Source organism: Girardinichthys multiradiatus, chromosome 1 (genome assembly GCF_021462225.1).
Source record: "Girardinichthys multiradiatus isolate DD_20200921_A chromosome 1, DD_fGirMul_XY1, whole genome shotgun sequence".
NCBI classification, from domain to species: Eukaryota; Metazoa; Chordata; class Actinopteri; order Cyprinodontiformes; family Goodeidae; genus Girardinichthys; species Girardinichthys multiradiatus.
In genome coordinates, this window is record NC_061794.1 from 4,424,146 (window position 1) to 4,440,034 (window position 15,889).

At 38.8% G+C, this 15,889-nt stretch overlaps 1 protein-coding gene across 4 annotated transcripts in view; it reads left to right on the forward strand.

The window, feature by feature from the left end:
• The first annotated feature begins 2,763 nt into the window (after positions 1–2,763).
• flna (filamin A, alpha (actin binding protein 280)) overlaps positions 2,764–15,889 on the forward strand; it is a 69,617-nt gene continuing 56,491 nt past the window's right edge. For all 4 annotated transcript variants that reach the window (XM_047377854.1, XM_047377874.1, XM_047377865.1 and 1 more), the window contains exon 1: positions 2,764–2,957. The gene's annotated coding sequence lies outside the window, so the exon portion shown is untranslated. The remainder of the gene's footprint in view (positions 2,958–15,889) is intronic.

A 15,889-nucleotide genomic window follows, 5' to 3' on the forward strand; every position in this document is an offset into this window, starting at 1 on the left:
CCTCTGGAAGCTTCTCCTCATGCCCCTTAATATGTCTTATAGGTGGAAAAAGAATATGGATTTAGTATGAAGCCTTTGTGTATTAAACATCCTTAACACTTTTATTTAAGGTTTAAATTTCACAAAAGCCTCAAAGCCAAATCTCACATTTGTTGTTCGGAAATCTGTGAGGCAAACAAAACTGATTATTGTTTGATCAATCTAAGCAAGCTGCTGAGCAATTATTCTAACCAAATTACTGGATAAAACACATAAATTTCACAAAAACAAGATTACTGACTGTAGACTAAGAAGGACAACTGTAAACAATAAGGCCTGACACAAAGCAGTGGGGTTCAGGGAGTTTGTTGTCTTTTTGATGTTTTTTCATTTGACTGATTTCTGTACCTTTGCTATTCATTAACACTGTATTCTGCTGCTTTAACCTGTTATGTGACAGGCCAGCACAGCAGTCATTCAGATGACATACAAATTCATTGTTCTGTACCTTTCATACTCTACAAAGTGCGTTAAAAGAGTGGAGGTCTTTATTTTGTGACTTACAGCAACTGAATCCGAGGCTGTTCACTACAGTGCACCACACTCTGTCAGCTATAATTAAAAACAAACCTTGGATGATGTTTCACATGCAGCCATGGTTGAGCTAACTGACTGAGATTAGGCTCATTATCAGTCAGTCTGCTTGATTATTCCTGGCAGTTATGGAAGATTATGAGGAGGTTTTGCAAGTAACTGGTATTTCATGTAACTGGAATTTCATGCAGAGATGTTTTTCTGCAGAAGGGACAGGGAAGCTGGTCAGAGTTGCTGGAAATAAGCATGGAGTTAAATAGAGGGCAATCCTGAAAGAAAACCTGTAAGAAGTTTCAAAAGTCTTCAGATCTGGGCAGAGGTTCACATTCCAGCAGGAGAAAAACCCCAAACATACAACCAGGATTACAGTGGGATGGCTTAGATCAAACATGTTCATTTGTTGGAATGGCCCAGTCAAAGTCAAGACCTAAATGCAATTAAGAATCTGTGACAAGACTTGAAAAATTTTGTTCATATATGTTCTCCAACCAGTTTGATTGACCTTGAGAAATTTTGCAAAGAAGAATGGGAAGAAAAAGTCAGTGTCTAGAAGTGGGAGGCTGGAATAGAAATACCCCAAAAGACTCACAGCTGTAATGGCAGCGAAAGGTGCATCTATGAGGTGACATGGTCATTGCAAGCTTTGCAAAAGTGTGAGCGATATGGCTTGACTGGGTGGAGATGGTGGTTTTCAGTGTGCACATACACTTCTGTTCTCCCTCACTATGTTCTTCCTGTCTGCAGTCCGGTTATTTGCCTTTTCTCTCCTCTTCATCTCTGTCTTCCTCACTCTTGGCCATATTTTCATATAAACCTTAATTAAAACATTTAAAATTTAATTTGGAATTTCATATAGGCCTACTTGCACATCAGATACAATAAACAAACACAGCAAGTAGCCAGTCATCAGCCAACCACAATAAAACTTGGTGTGGTGTTGGAACGAGTGGGAGGGGGAGAGGAGGCAGCCAGCTTACACCTCAATTTGTGTTTGCCTGTTACATGGAATCTACCTTTGAGTTTGTGATAAAATGCTGAAAGGTTCACAGGGTTAGCAGTGCAAGCCACTTGAAATAATTGACATGAATAGCCCCAGTCCTTAGTTTCCCCACTGAGGGACAATAAAAGAGAAATCTATTCTACAGTCATGCCTTCTGATGAGGCTCGTTTGTCAAATTAAAAGTACTTTTTGAAAATAACAACATTTAAGGAGGTATTAAACCTACTTTTCATTATGTTGACATTTCTGTATTAAATTTCTACAGGTCTGATTAAATATTTTATTCTAAAATGTTGTGTTTTTATTAGGCAGTAAGCAAAAAATCTTAATAATTAACAGAAATAAAGGCTTTAAAACATGTATATAATGTATTTCACTTCATATTTCACTTCATATTAATGAACATTTCATTAATATTCTAATTTAATGAATGAGTCTAAATGTTGATGAGGGCTGCTTCATTACAACCCCACTTCAGGACAGCAAGTAAATATGCTCTTTAGATGATTGTGACAAAAAGAATAAATAGTTCTTGTGTCTTTGGTTGAGATTACAGTCAGCAGATCGGTGCATTTTCAGAGCTGCCAACTGTTTTTCTCTGTCTGTGAGCTCTCTTTCTATAGCTTCCAGTAACCCTTCTCTGTTCCGCATCCTCCCTCCGGATTGATCTGCTGTAAAAGAAGGGCATCTCAGAGGCCTAACATTCTTGTTCTCTGAGCCAATGCTCAGCTGGAGAGCAGCCTTCATACAAGCCCATGTTGAGTCACAGCGAAGTCTGACAGACTTTCAGAGCAACACAACTCCCCACTTTTTGTTTGAATCATAAACGAGGACAGAAAAGAGACTGAGGCTGCAGAGAATTGAGGGGATCTGTTCATCCACACCCCCGGGGTAAAATAGAAATGGGGTAAATGGAAGATGACATCATACCTTCACAATCCCGGAGGCGCGGGCATTACATCACCTTTTGAAAAAAGAGAGGGTAAAAGAAAGAAGAGACAGAGTTGGAGAAGAGGGGAGTAACGCCCCCACCTCCTCTGATATTTTACCCGTTTACCAATTAAGGCTCTCACGGTGGAAACCAGAGAGAGAGAGAGAGAGAGAGAGAGAGAGAGAGAGAGGAAATGAGAGAGAGAGGGAGGGAGAAAGAGAGAGGCAGAGGTAGAAAAGAGTAAAAGAGCGGACAAACTATCTCTTTCTTTTCCGTTACGCCACCAGTTCAAACCATTTCCCCAGTTGGGACTGCGCCTGGGGAGGAGGTCCGGGACCCCACACATACACACGCTCACACACACCCTCTGTGACCACAGTGACTGCAGCGCGCCCTGACAGAGCCGACCACGGAGAAGCCAAGCAGATCAGCACACAGGTGAACGGTCAACAGGTGAGTCTGGTTTCTGCGTAATAGGAACTGCTGCTCTCCGTCTGTTCTGGAGTGGAATCTTTCAGGGAGGTGTGTGTGTGTGTGTGTGTTATTCTGTGATGCTGTTAGAGTGGGGCACTTTTCAGCGTGTGGGTGTTGCTGCGTCTGGACTTTAACAAGTTCTGCTGATCCCATCAACTGGGCAGCTGCAGAGGTGAGGTCAGGTCAGGTCCGTGTGATGTGCAGGGAGACGCTGGTGCCATCACCAACCACAAGGTTTGATCCTTTTACAATTATATGTAAACTAGTTGATGGGCACTTTTGTGCTGCTCCGCACAGCAGTGTCCCGCTGTTAGGGGCTCCACACCAAATAAGGAAACACCCCGACTTTGCCTGTTTTTTAAGGAAAGGTTAGTAGTGGCCGCTTGCGCCCTCAGCCGCTGGGAGCGCGCCTGATACTAAGAGCAGGAGGGCCACCTGGTGCATGTTAAAGAGCATGAGAAGGTGAAGCTTCCTGGAACTACTCCATTTGACAAGTGAAATTGTAAAATTCTCTACCTCGAAATTAGGATGTCTTTATGCATTATTATTATGTGGTTCATTTTATAGTTAAGTATAGTTAGTTGGAGTCACAAAGCAGTATAGGGGACATAAGATGTCAAAAATCAAGAGCTTACAGTTTCAAGTTAAGAGCAGAATTTCACGTATTTGTGCTCAAAATTTGTAATGCTGGTTCTCAAAAGTCGCTTTCTTTCTCGCTTGCTTTGAAATATATTCTGTTCTCGCTCAAAACTTTGTTTCCACACTCAGATTTAATGCTTCTTGCACAGATATTTTCTCCTCGTTTGCCTTCTTGCATTACAAGTCTGATTTTCCTGCTAGCAAATTATTTTGCGATCTCTGATGCCCCATTTACATGACATTTTCTGATGAAAACAGAACAATTTAGTTGCATTTCTACTGTTCATTTACATGACAACAGCCAAGGTTTTCTCTGAAAATGGCACAATTTGAAAACGGCTTCCAGAGAGTAATATGTTGAAAACATCCCGGTCTCTGATGTTGTGTAGGCGGGAAAAATGCAATCTTTCTTATGGGGAAGCCCTGGCTCATCACAGTCAGTCAGTCATTTTCTACTGCTTATTCCATAGTGGGTCACAGGGGAGCTGGTACCTATCTCCAGCAGTCTATAGGCAAGAGGCAGGGTACACCCTGGACAGGTCGCCAGTCCATTGCAGGGCAACACACAAACAACCACACACACACACTCATTCATACACCTAAGGGCAATTTAGAGAGACCACTTAACCTAACAGGCATGTCTTTGGACTGTGGGAGGAAGCCGGAGTACCCAGAGAGAACCCATGCATGCACGGGGAGAACATGCAAACTCCATGCAGAAAGACCCCAGGGTGGGAATCGAACCCAGGACCTTCTTGCTGCAAGGCAACAGTGCTACCAACTGTTCCACCGTGCAGCCTGGCTCATCACAATATGACTGAAATCAGTAGACATTAATGTGCACAACATAACGGAAGCTGAAGAAGACAAAGATATCAACGATAACAATGGTGGATTACAGAGTACTTATTTGTGCTGTTGATTCTTTTGAATGTAACATGGTCCTACAACAAAGTGCTCATTCCCCCCCATTTTGTAAGCAGGAAGTATTTGCACATGTTGAGTTTCAAAGAACATACCACCTACTAGTGGCATGGCGGGGGAATTACACCATCCTACCGACTGGCGCTGCCGTGTTAACAGATTGTAATCAAAACGTTGTCGTGTAGATGTGTTCACAGAAACTAAAAAAAAAAGTCTTGTTTTCAATGGATTGTTGTTGTGTAAACAGGATCTCGGATTGGAGTGGTATCATCGGTTAGCAACTGTTCCAGCCAATAGATTAATAATGTCCAACTGCAAGGTAACAGCCTCCTTAGGGTGCGCTTGTTTCCTTCGACTGGGTGTGCTTATGTGGCAACAATAGATCTTGTCTTCTGAGAGCCACCCGCCCTCTGAATGTAGGAAAAACAACTTTAGCTTTCTGCTCCGTGTTACAACTGTCAGAGAGTCATGACAAGTTTTCAAAAGAATAACCATTTCTTTTTGTGAATTGTGGGTTTCTAGCTGGTCAAAACATAAAGAGAAGTATGTTGGCCATAGGAGCTGTAATCGTTAGCTTTGCATTGCATTTACACAACAGACAACAAATCTGTTTCTCAAACTCATCTTAAGAAGCGGTTCCTCATTTTAGTGACACTTTTTAGGTAACATTTTGTTATTGAAGGATATACTTTTTTATGAAGGTATGAAAGATGTGCTATAGAACGCTTGGTAAGTTTTTGAAAAAGGTTTGGAACTTAAACTACTGTTCTTGGTTGTTATCGTTAATGTTGAAGCCCTTGCTTATCTCGTCATCGACCCTAATGGTCCACAGCCTGGTGCCAGTTCGATGAAAAAGTGTTGGACTCTAACACAGTTGAATTGTGGCATACACATGCAGATTCTAAATCAAGGACATTCTGTTGTACAAACTTAAGATATAAATGTTTTAATATAAAATTCAGTAGTTGGGCATAACTCTGACCACTAGATCAGTATTTTTCAAGTCTGCCCCTCAAGGCACACTGCCCTGCACATTTTAGAAGTTTCCCTGCTTTAACATTTTGATTCAGGTGATTGCAGTTTAGTAAAAACCTACATGCCGCTACATGCTCATCTAGGAAGAGTGACTGCTACAAGTTACTGACTCAATGCAATCTGCTGTGTTTCCTTAGATAGAAAAACGTTTTATCCAATTTGAATAAATAACTGAATCTGACTCCACTGTTCAATGGTTAGGACTAATTGGAATGCATGTATCTGACTTGAAATCTATATGATTCGATTGAATTGACTTAGCCCATTTTAAAGTTGCCCACCTTTCACACAATGCGGCAGGAAACAACACTCTCCAATTATTTTTACCTCTGCCTTCTTCCCTCCCTGTTGGATGGAGTAAGGGGGAGTCAGGTTTAGCCTAAACTGGCTCAGTTATGGTTGAGGTGCAAACAAACTCTCCATTTCTGCTACCTGTGTGACCCCTTCTCTTTTCCAATGGTTATAATCAGTCTGGCAGACAGTGGTACCCCCAATCCTTGTAGTTTTTAGTATAACAATGTCCATCAGTGGGCTCTACATGGACACACTTATCAGTGTATTATTTTACTTAGTACCCCTACACATAACCCATTCTAAAATGGCCAAACTCTAACACTCAGTAATTTAATCTAACCTGCCCAACAACCTCGCACCATTCCAAACCCTTTGTGAAGTGCCTTGAGACATGTGTCGTGAATTGGCGCTATATAAATAAAACTGAACTGAATTGAATAAAAATCTTATAATCAGCCATTAACTGAAATCAGGTGTGCTGAAGCACATGCAGGGCAGTGTGCCCCCAGGACCAGGGCTGAACAACACTGGACCAGATGACAACAAAGTGCTTCCAATGGGATCCTTGATACATGTGGAATCTGCATAAACAGGCATTAATGGTACAAATATTCCATCTTAGCTTTGTGGTGCTTTGACGCCAATTTGCAAGAATAGTCCACCTCGGCCATTAGGATTTTTCACATCCAGCAAACTTTTCTATAAAGAACGCCAAACTGTTTTAACATGAAAAAAAATCCAAGACTTTTTCTGCTTTATATTTTTCTTGATCAGAGGACTGGATGATAGTTGAAGTTTTTAGGCAAAGGAAATTTTTTCACGTTTATAATCAGCTCCTTCTGAAAACTGGGTAGTGATCTAATCTTGCCACACAAGCTAAAAGAAAACAAGCACAACCCAAAGGAGGCTGTGACCTTGCAGTTGCACAGCATCATTCTATTGGCTGGAACTGTTGCAGTTCACGAATCAGACTTGGTCATACTGGACTAACAACATCTTATTCATGAAATCCAGCTCTTAACTTGAATGTGTAAGCTCTTGATCTTTGGCATATGAATTCCTGCCTTATGCAACCAATATTTTCAGATTCATAAACATAATAAAAGACTATTGTTATCAATTACACACATTCAGTATGATTTTTGTCAAATTAACATTCCAAACCTAAAAAATATCCTTCATTGAATGTTTTTTGAAATGTTTATCTTAACATGTCTTAAAAATGTTAATGAACCTTAATTAATTCTGATCACTGTCAGCTCACATCTAAAGCCACCTTGTGGCACTCAACAGTGTTAATTTACACATTTCAAGTTAAATGTTGTGCCTTGTTCAGAACTGTTGCATCACAGCACTTAGGTCCTGGGTTTAAATCAAACACCCGGTGCTTTCTGCATGAAGTGTACATCTGCTCCCACAGCATGTGTTAGATTACAGTAGTTACTCCAGTTAAACATGCATTTTAAATTTAGAATGGCCAATTAATTGGCCATTCTAAACAAAATTGCTCTTAGGTGTAAGTGTGTGTATGTGCATGGTCTTTTTGGTGTGTGTCTCTGTGTTGGCCCTTGAATTAAATTGCAATCTAGTAATAAGATGGGATGGATGGATGGATGGATGGATTGGATGGATGGATACAGCACAATTCTACATACATGCTCTTCATTCACAAAGGCCAGATTGTTGGGATACACAACTAATAGATGTCCCATCGACAATTGTCCCACCTGAGCTGTGGATGTCTGCTGCTCCTCCAGAGTTAACATGGGCCTCTTGGCTGATTCTTTGATAGATGCTCCCCTAGCACCTTGTCAATTTAGTTGGACAATCAGGTGTGAAAAGGTTTGGAGTTCGCCAACTTGTTTCCATCTTTCAAATGACATATTACTGAAATGTGTTGCATTTTGTTGTTGTTAAGGAACAAAATGTGAAAAAGTTCAAAGTGGGATACTATTTCAAGGCACCGTAAATGTGTTGCCCCTGATGTATTGAATGTAATTCTCTATACAACTTAGTCAGTATTAAATGGAAGACACTGTTTTGTTTATTTTGCTATCTTTTAATGCTGAGTTATATTTTCTTAGTTTCACACCATGTTAATTTTCCTGGTGATGTCTGTTTGGGACCTGTATCTGGGTGGGCTTTTTAGTTTTTATTAAAGGCACTTTGCATTTAAAACTGCCTGCCCACAAATGGGTTCTCACTTTCCCAATAAAAATAATTAAATAAGTGAGAAAATTTAAAATGTCTTATTTTATTTACTTTTTTATCTCATGTCCAGTCTTGACATTTCAGTCATTCTATATAGAGAAGCTGGTTGCTTACATTTGCCAGGCTAGTTTTGCTCTATAAAAAAGATATGTGAAGATGTTTTTCTAATAGTGAGATTAACAGTTCCTAAGAGCAGCAAAGGGCATGTAGTTACAGCTCTTTAAGTACGCCGCAGTCCAAGATAGACAGACTCAGGGTACCACCTGAGTCTGTCTAAGAACCACTGAGTCAGCAACCACCGGGTCAAAGAGGCAAAGAGAGAGATAATCCAAGTACGATGCTAGCTTCTTGTCTCGCAGCATTGAACTTGAAGAAAGGACCTCCTTGATCTCATATCTCACATACAATGGTTGCATCCATGTTTTCTATAGTCTATAGTTGGCTCATAATGAGAAGGCTAAACCTAACATGGTGACTTGTCAGATTCCAATCCCTTGGGATTTCAGGTGTGTCTTATATGATTTTTATTTGTTGATTATTATCAAGAAAAGCCTGTCCAAAGTTTTTCTTATTATGAGTTATTTATTTTAAGCTTTAATGTTTTAAATGGCAGATAGAACTAACATTCATATTTTATGGAGCTGTTTAAATGGCTCCATGACTGGTTGCATCTTCCTGCTTTGAAAAAAACAAAGAAAACAGAAATAAAATCCACCGCAAAGATAAAGGAAGAGGTTGCTGGCACAGGATGTGTGAGATGTAAACAGATGAAACTTGTCCTTATTTGACGTGCCTTTGTGTGGCTGCAGACAGTAGTTGCCACCCCCACCACATCTGCAGTAAGTAAAAGAAAAAAACATCGCTTAGCAGTAATCTGTGCATTTGACTCGCTGCTCCACACCACCATGTGTCATGTGGTTAGGAGTGTTGTCACGTGTCGTGCCTAACTAGCTGTTCAGACATCTGCAGCATTCAGGTTCAGACTGATAGAGTGTGGTTAGCTGTTGGTGATGTGAAGATGTTGGCATTGCAGACCTGTGCTTTGAGAACAAATGAACTTATTCAACTAGCTGATAAATAAACAATTTTAAAAATATTACTATTTGATTACGTCACAATTGAGCTTATTTTAGAAAAATGACCATGTTATCTCATATCTGAATGATCATACTAAACGTTTTTCTGTACCTGCATTTGCACACCACCCCAAGTTGTCTTGTGATTTTGTTGATCAAGGAAAGGATACTAATATTGAAATTCTTCTTGTTCCAGTCTTTGACTAAAAACCACGATGTGTAAGGCTCATGTGTAAAATACCAGTACAACATTCAGCTCAGTTAGTTAGCTAATCTTTAGACACATCTTATCAATTTCTTATTTCAATATTTGAATGAGTCAAAATGGTTTTGTTTTACTAAAATTGGCCATTTAATGTTTTCTTTTCCTTACTTTCTGAGTCTTTTCCCATCTGATCTTATTTTATCTTGACGTTCTAACATTCTAGGGCAGCTGACGCTGGTATCATTTGCTCATATTTAAGGTAACTGCGGGATATTATGCTCCCTTTCTGAGAAGATTTTTAGGAAAAACCATCAGATAGAGGTAGCTGCTGTATCAGATTTAGATTTAACATCTCAAAGTTAGAAAACTTGACTCTGCTGAAAGGCAGTTTGTTACAGAAAAGCTATAAGGCCTGCCCAGAGGATATCCTATTTTTATTCTTTAAATGTCCAGAGATGATGTACTATGAATCTGCATTGTACTTATCCAACAGATATAAGTGTGGTAATAAAAGTGAATGCCTATGTTTTACCCAGAGACATAAGGGATTACAAACATCAGATCTGCTTCTTCTAGTAGCCTAATTTCTTTAAAGTTTGAATGTTTATGGCTCGATAATCTGTGTACCATAGAGAATAGGAAGTATTTTAAATGTAATTTGAAAATACTGCTTATGGACTCCTGGGCCCAGCCATGGATAGAGAATAACATCTGAACTACACAAAGAGACTGGCAAAACTCTGAATCCCAGAATGCACAGCATTAACCCCATTTTAGAACAGCCTAGGAAGGAGTCACAGCTGTAGTTGAGTGTTACTAGTCTAGTAGAAGAGTTTGATAATTCAAATATTTAACCTGAAAGTGAATTATTTCTGTTAATAAATTCTTATATTATGTGTGTTTATTCAATATATGTGTGGTGCAGTTGGTAGCACTGTTGCCTTGCAGCAAGAAGGTCCTGGGTTCGATTCCCATCCGGGGATCTTTCTGCATGGAGTTTGCATGTTCTCCCTGTGCATGCATGGGTTCTCACTGGGTACTCTGGCTTCCTCCCAACAGTCCAAAGACATGCCTGTTAGGTTAATTGGTCTCTCTAAATTGCCTTTAGATGTGTGTATGGTTGTTTGTGTGTTGCCCTGCGATGGACTGGCGACCTGTCCAGGGTGTACCTTGCCTGTAGACTGCTGGAGATAGGCACCAGCTCCCCTGCGACCCACTATGGAATAAGTGGTAGAAACTGACTGTGTGCAGGGCTTGCTGTTTCCAACGCCAGAGCTTATATCTCCTATTTCTATTGTTCTATGGTACCACACCATTTGAGCTGGTATTCACAGGGCAATACTTGACAGACTGAAACCTGTTGGGCTAATGATTCCTGATCAGGTAGTCTCCTGATTTGTTAGTCTGACTGAAAATTTAATATTCTAACTTTATTAATAATTTAGGTAATAATTGTTAATAATTAATTCTAATTATAAATAGTTGCTAATAGCCAAACCAAACATACTGTTCCACAACAAGACTTGATGGACTTGATGGAGGACAAGGTTTTGAACATAGAAGAGATTGGAATGTGTTGAAGAACTTTTTTCAAAAAGGATAAAAGTTCAACTATTTTATTTAATTCACTTTGTTTTCATTATTATATGCTCTATGGTACGTTTGAATGTGTTACAGTGCAACATGTGAAGATTTTTTTAGCATACCTCAGACAGCAGCTGCACAGTAAAATCTTGTATAAAGATGAATTCCTAAATATATAGAATTTTCAACCAATCGAACTTTAGGACTTTACTTTTAGAAATGAAATCAACACATTGCAACATCACTTACGTTAGGTAAATAGTCTGCTTTTAGCTTCTTTGTAATGTTAACCCTACTTTACTAAGATTAATTTAGAATTTATTTCTTTTTTTTTCCTGTATTTTGTTTGAACTTTTCTTTGAGAGGTTTATGAACACAGCAAAAATATTTACTTTTGGATACATTTTATCATTTTTTTTTTTGTTTACAAGGGAGATACAATGTTAATTCTATGTACAGAGTTAGCCCAAGGTTGTCTTTATCACAGCACCACTGTTCTCCTTTTTTATATTATCCATGATTTTTTTTAAATTCTATGTTCTACAGCACCAAGATTGATGTTTTGTTCATAAGAAACAGCAGAAAAACAGCCATTACTCACTGATCTGTTCACAAACAGATAACATGAACAAATTGTTTTCCCTGCTCAAACTCAAACTGCAGAAATGATACGTAGTTTTATATTATAACTCAGTAAACATTACTTTTAAACTATGAAGGTTTTTTTTTAAATATGTGTAGTTAATAGTGAAAAGAGCAGTATATAAGGTCCACCACTAGATGGAGCCAGACAACATTGTAGCTCAGCATTTGCGTCTGGTTCTTGTGGAACTTGTCTTGGTCAGAACCTCTTTTCTCCGCCCAGTGTTTTCTCCTGTTTATCTTCAGATTCTTCTGAAACAATAGAACAGCTCACCACCTTCCTCAGCTCTCATTTACTACCAGACGTGAATTTATTTTGCTCTCGGAAGTTCAACTAGGGTAGAAACCATAACCATATCCAAACAGTCAAAACATTTTTGACTAATGCCTCAGTTTATTTTCCTATTTAGTAAAGTTTAATTTACTCTGCCTGTTGCTTGACCACTGCCGTCATAAACTGAGCATTTTAATAAAGCCTGTACATTGTTTTGATGAGGTAATTTATGACGAAAATTGTGAAGTGGAGCAAATTAAACACCAACAGAGAGTAGAGCTGAATGCCTGAAACAGGCTAAGGCAATTGTTCTATTGTTTTAAATGGAGCAGTGAATGTAGAAGTCTGCTGGTGCCACACTGTGTGTTACAATAACACGACTCTTTTACTGGGGTGTTATTTGCGCTGTGGGATCCAGGATTGTTATAGGGTTGGGGAGCATTCCTCAGATTCTCCTTCACCAAACAAACACACACACGCACTCACATATATATACACACACATGCGAACTAAATATTATTCATAGCTCCTGGCACAAATCACCTTATTTAGTCAAAGCTGGATGTGGTTACATTTCTCCTTCCACCACAGTTAAAGAAAGGAAAATATCTAGGTAATTAAAAGGCTGTTATGGTACACTCATAAAAAAATATTCAGTGACACAGCAATATTTAATATGTACCACTGGATTTTATATTTGTTTTTAGCTGAACGTTTTGAAAGGTCTACTTTATAATTTATAATTAGTCGTTTGAATTTCAACGATTCCGATTCCTTGTTTTGATTCCGGTTCCTGTTCCTAGCGATTCTCGATTCCAATTCCTTCAAGAGGCAGGTTCAAAAAAGTTGGCATGGTATAAATGAACTAGCTCACTAGTGGTCTTTCTGCGTGAAATAGAGCGCCACAGAAAGATTACAGCATTTTGTGAAAAGTTTTCCCAATAGACGTATTTTATTTTACTTACCAGATTGTGACTGCAGTGTGGAGCTAGGATGAGTGTCGGAGCTGGAGGAAGAGGAAGCGGAGGAAGGTGCAGCGTATCAAACATGGGGAACTCTGTTACTTCTACACCATGAATCCGGAGGTGTTTAATCATGTTGGTCGTGCACCCTAGTTTGTATAAAATAATCTTTTTGAACGTCACGTGTTGCACTGACCCAACTGGTCATTTTTTAAGTTTAAGTTTAGCCACACGTTCAATTGCTGCCGCATACTATCTATTTTACGTTCACACTTCCTGTGGATTCTTCTTTTGTGGGGTTCGGTTGCTTCTTCTTTTAGGTATTGATACTAGAAATCGGTTCTCAAGACTCAACCGTACTCATGATTAGGTAGATGATCATCAGACTCTGAATAGGCACCTGTACCAGCCCACCCCCCTGTCAACAAATATATTCAGTGCCATATGCATTAGTCTGAAATCTTTCTGAACATTTCTTCATGTGATTTTTGTGTATATGAAGTAAAAAAGAAAACTCAGTCAATGCCTGAAGGGGCAGTTTTTATCGAAGGAATTGCTGCCAAAAAATAGTGTATGTTAACATCTACAGCAGGTTGCAAAATATTTATACATAGTTTATCAATTATCTATGTGTTTTGTTTAGATAATTTGTTTATGGAGGTTTTATTTGTGAGCATGGAGAAATTGGATGATTACTTCTTGAAAGACCAAAAAGGTCCATATTAGTGCAGTTGTGAAACAGTCCCCTCATCTTTTGTGCTGGGAACTAATATCATGACTTGGACCATTTAACTCGTTATGTAGTTGAATTTTTACTCTTTATTGTAGTTTTTATTGTCCATCAGATTCATCCAACATTTTTTGGGATTGTAGGTTTAGGCACCTACACTGTTAGGGTTGGGATAATATAATTTGGTTTAAAATGGATCCTTAACAGGGTCTACATGTAAGGAAGCTCAGTTTACAGACTCACCGAAAAGATGAGCCCCTTCCAGTTTATGAAAGCTTCTAAGAAAATGGTGCAGGTGTCAAAGTAAGCTCCAATTAGGGCTGCACAATATCGGAAAAACATCTAACTAAGAAATTCTTGCTAAAAATTGGGATGACAGTATCAGTTATGAATACCTCAAATTTTCCTTTCTGTCTTTACACAATATTCTCTCCATGAGCTTTAGTATCTCCTGTTTCACACCATTTTGCACCTGGGAGCTTTGTTTTTACCTTAAGATCTTCCCTCCACCTTTTTAACACTCTGAATATATCTTGACAAACTACACCAATAAAAATGATCTTTGTTAAAATATCTTGTTTGAGTGACTAACTTTCTTTGTTACCTCTATCCTTGGAAAGTTTATTTGTATGCTACCATTCATACATATTGTAATCAGAACGCCCTACAGGAACAGAAGCAAAGAATTTTACATTTAAAACAAGAAATGTATGAAAACATCCATCCAATGCCTATATATGTTTAGTACTTTTCATGGTTGCACACCTGGGGCTTAGTCTCCAGAGGTCATGAGAACACCCTCAACAGGTCCCAATGCAGGGACACACTGAACAGACAATCGTGACGCAGAATCCAGACGTGCTTGAGGAGAACATGTAAACTCCATGCAGGAAGCCAAAGGTCAGGATTCGAACCCGGAGCCTTCTTGCTGCAAGGCAACAGTGGTACAAAATTAAAACAATGAGTATATTTTAGCATCACATAAAAAGAGAATAGTTAAAAAGCAAACTGCAAGTAAAATTAGATAAGACCTGACAAAAAAGGATATAATGAAATGAGTTTTGAGCATTAAGCCAAGGCTGCAGTTAACAATTATCATTATGACATCATCAGTCTCATAATTTACTGATGTATTTGGTCATAAGTGAGAGGAAATCAGGCGTTTAGACTGGGAGCATCTCGCTGAATTACATTCTAACAACATAGATTCATTTTATAGCAAACATTTGGCGTGTGTTCAGAAACAGTCCCTGGTGCTCCCTATGGATATCTGTTATTTATTATGTCTGGGACCCACAAGCTTCTATGAGCTCATATCCTCACAGGGACCATAAGTGGAGGCCTGCTTTTACTGTTTCTGCTACAACATCCCTGTTTTATGTGCTTTTTCCTTCTATCCCAGCAAGGAAATAAAGATGCGATGTGAGTGGAGCTTCTAGATTATCAGGGGTTAATCAGAAAACACCATAATCTGTCTTTTTACCACTTTAAGAGCTTTTATTCAAGAAAACAAAAGTATAAAATATACGGATTGTTTATCCACTTTTCATCTTTATTGAGAGTGCCACAAAACAATTCAGTGAAAACAAAATCCCCTAAATGCGTGAAAGCCTTTTTGTCTGTTTTGGAATTAAAGTTTTCTGTTTAAATTGGACCATTTTAAATGTTCCCCTTCTCTGCACATTTTTGGATCCAAACAATATCTGAAAAAATATTTGTTAATCTAGTATGTTTGCTTTATCCTTTATCTGTTGTCTAAGTAATTCACATTACAGATCCAAATATTCTAGATTTCATAAAGGTTTACAGTTATCTAAGGAATACCAAGTTCTATGAATGTGTAATTTTATAACAGAAGGCTTAAACATTTTTCATTTCTGGAACCGTTTCCTCTGACAGAGCTGCTGACATTACATATAAAAGTTAGTAACTAGCCCACTGTTGGTTCCCTCAGTGTAGATCTACACTCATTCATGAACAGTTTAGCAATCAAATGGAATGTTCTGATTTGAATTGTGGATCATGCAGGTTAGTGATGGGTATGGAAATCATTTGATTTGCAACCAGCTGATCTCTGAAATGGACAGAGAGAATGAGTGGTATTACTGGCTGTTGCCAAACCATCTTAGTCCAGACACAAGAGGGCAGGTGGTTGCATTGTACAATAGCCTCGTATTAGGGGTTAGGGTTAACCAAGAGGCATCTGAGGGTACCTAAACATGTCTCAGACTACAGTGAGTTATAATCAGAACACTCCACTGTACAAAACCTGGTTCTCACACAATACAACCACCATCAAACTCCATCCAGAGCTGATGTTTCTGTCTGGTGAATC